Below are 3562 nucleotides of genomic sequence, written 5' to 3'. Positions count from 1 at the left end.
CGTGCTTGATCAATCCAGTGAAACCCACCAATCGGTAACTGTTTCATTATTGCACAAGCATGAAGTTTATTGGACCATAACTACATGATGTAATTGCTAGATGCAGTGGAGTCATACTCATTAATTTTGTAAGCAATTCTTATAAATGATGTGCTAACTTCCGTAAAGGAAGGTGAAGCAACTCACAGCAGCAGTTTTCTGAGGCTCATAAACCGGATGAAACTGGTTCCAAACAAGAAACTCTGTGCATACATAACATTTTCCAAATGTCTTTACATTTCATTTATTTCTTATCTTGAGCAAAATCGTTCTAATACCCGTTATATATTTGCCAGACGTACTAGTGCTCTTGTCGAATATGGATTTTCAGTCACTTTCTAGTCTGCTTACTTTATTGATTTTCACATATAGCAGGCAATGCTGTAATGTGTGGATTGTCTGTAAAAATGGTAAAGGTAGAAAGGAAAGACACATCCTTAATATCCACTGAATACTTTTGACCACAAAAACATTTTCAGATGAATGATGTTTTGCACAATTGTTAGCGTCCAGCTAAATGTTTCAGAGTAAATTTTGTTGATAATTATTGTTGATTAGCTCGATATTTTGTATGCTTTATAGCGAAATACTTACAGTATAAATTGTGTTAGATAAACATTTGTCAGGTTCAAATCCCGTTGCTATCAGGTACTTTAATTGTTTACTGAATAGGTGAAAAAGAAATCATAATATTTAAACCTTGCTCGTTTACGATGGTGACCCTATTCACCTGCATACTATATCATTTAAAACATGATTTCTAATGCATGGCAAAATGAGTTCAGAATTCCTTTTATTTCGTTGGACATAATATTTAATTACCTTGATATATGCGAGGTCATGATTTAATATAACTTTTACACTGTTGTAGATCTAATTAAACTTTAATATAAATGATGTTATTATAATCGCTGATAATAATAAGTTTTTTTTTTTATTTGTTGGTCTTGACAGTTTGAAATCAATATATATGCGATAAAGTTTTAATGCAGCTAACCTAGAAATTATTGTATTGGACAATGTTTACCTCACTTTGTCTCTCGAACCAGGGTTTGTGTATAGACACAGAGAACATCTATTTAATGCTATTCCACATCCATATATAAGTTTGGTCATGTTTTCTCTATTATGTTAGTTTTCTCCTACGGAATAACATATTTATCGCGTTTCTGTTAGACTTTCTTGACATATCTGATACCTGGTATTTCGCTTTTCGATTTCTGCTATCAAGTATTTCATTGTGCATATATAAAATTGTACAGGAATCATCAGAATATGATTGTACCAGTTCTTCAGCAGTTTTAATTGCTATCACAAAAATTCTTGGAACACAAAAAATTAACTACCATAAATACACATTGAAGGATCAATTGCATTGATTATTATAATGAACACATTCGTCTCTCGTCTGATTTTCGTAATTTATGTGGTAGATAGTCTAAAATTGTTCAGGATGAAAGTTTATCCAGAAAAATCATTGTTTGATTATTTTCGTAAATCATCTCCATATGTTTTTAAAAAAATATTTGAAAGAAGTTTTCATACCTCGTAATTGAATCTGCATCAATAAGATATGAAATTCCTTTTCTTTTATTCAAAATGGCTTAGAGCAATTTGTAGTCACTTTAACAATATATTTCTTTCTCAGCTTTTTAAAGATGTTGACTGGACTGGACTGGCGCAAATTAATATATTTTGTTTTATCTTCCCAGTTCTTCCATTGCGATGCTTGGACATTGTATTGCAGTCGTATTATCACGTTTCTCATTTCTAACATTCTCTGTTTACCACTGATGATTTGATGAGTTCTTTTCTTATTCCTTCTGTCCACACATCACTAAGTTACGATAAAATGTAATGCCATCATTTTCTACCATTTGGTACCTCTCGACATTTGTAACATTTTGGTTAAAAGTGGCACCTCTCAACATACTCAAAGCTGTTAGGCCAATTATACAGCAGTCTATGTATTGTGCATATATCGTCTCAAGTGGAGACTGTATTTGACACATCATTTATTTTTTAGCGTAGTACTTTGTTGACTCCGAAAAATGCTGACAATTTATTTTAATGCATTGATTTGTTGACTACACATGCTGATCCATTTCATTGGCGTAGTGTTGTGTTGACTCATAATACTTTAGTTTAGAGTGGTTGTGTCTGAACTTAGAAATACTGATTCTTAAGTTTAGTGTAGTTTTGTCTGGACTCAGAAATACTGATACTTAAGTTTAGTGTAGTTTTGTCTGGACTCAGAAATACTGATCCTTAAGTTTAGTGTAGTTTTGTCTGGACTCAGAAATAAGTCCACAACATATATTTCACTTAATAAAAGTCGTATGTTCAAACGCTTGCATGTTCCCTTTCTTACAAGTCATGGTCATAACGTAAACTTAAAGAACTTTTCACGTATTCACCTAAACCAGGGCTCTGAAACACTCTCCCCGCCAAGCCGTGTCATGTGGCCCGCAAAATGATTGGCGTCACAAGGTGTCATTATAGATAACAAAGGTGATGCGGCCATTGTGTCATCGAAAATGCCCTCGCGTGGATATCAGGTTGGTTTGAATTTGAGACCATTGGCTTATACCATTAGCCTGGGATCAAATCTGCATATTTGTCTAAGAATCTACAAACTAGTCCAAATACCACCACCTAATAATTCACCTAACTAATCAACTCTAATGCAATTACTTGCTTACTAAATGAGCAAGATTCCTAACCATTAAATTAAATGGAATCAGCATACAGACCTGTAGGCGTACTTATTACGCACATATTTACTGAAATACTTAACTACCTTTCTATACATTTTTTAGTATAAATCTAAGCCTATTTATTTGCATAGGATGTGGCTTACTACCAAGACATTGAGAATGGGGCATTCATGACAGCCAGATGTGTCAGAAGATCAAATGGACAGTGTGAAAGACAGATCGTACGTATATTAATATTTTACAAGTCAATGGCACTACCCTATTCATCTCCACCGTGTATTGCTCTTAGTATCAGTTCATATGTAATAATCAGTACTATCAAAGTGACAATAAATGTAGCCTAAGGCGTGTAATTCAAGTCCGGAAGTCTCAAGTTGGACACAATAACGGCAGCAAATAAAGGAAACAAAAAACAATAACTATGCATCGGCTGTATCTGAAAAGAACGCTCCAATATCCACAGCAAAAACAATATTTGTTAGTCTCAGTAAACTTACATAGGGACAAGTAAAACTCCACTAGCACTATAGTGTTGTAAAAGATCAAAAGCACAGGAGTTTTAGAAAATTGTGCAGACGTAAATTATATATGGCAAAATTGCTACATTTTCTGCTTAAGTAAGCTCGGACTGAAACATTTTTGTCAAAGCCCTGCTAAGATGTTGGTCTTACTGAATTAAATTATGTTATTTATACCAAGCTATCAGGCCTAGCTTTGCCAAAACAAGAACTAGGCTATTAGTGTGATGTTTTGATTTAAGGTACTGTGGAATTCGCCTGGAGACCTCGACTTCAAACCCTCAAATG

The sequence above is a fragment of the Sinohyriopsis cumingii genome, chromosome 9 (assembly GCF_028554795.1).
Source record: "Sinohyriopsis cumingii isolate HCF-2022 chromosome 9, ASM2855479v2, whole genome shotgun sequence".
NCBI classification, from domain to species: domain Eukaryota; kingdom Metazoa; phylum Mollusca; class Bivalvia; order Unionida; family Unionidae; genus Sinohyriopsis; species Sinohyriopsis cumingii.
This window is presented reverse-complemented; position numbering follows the sequence as displayed.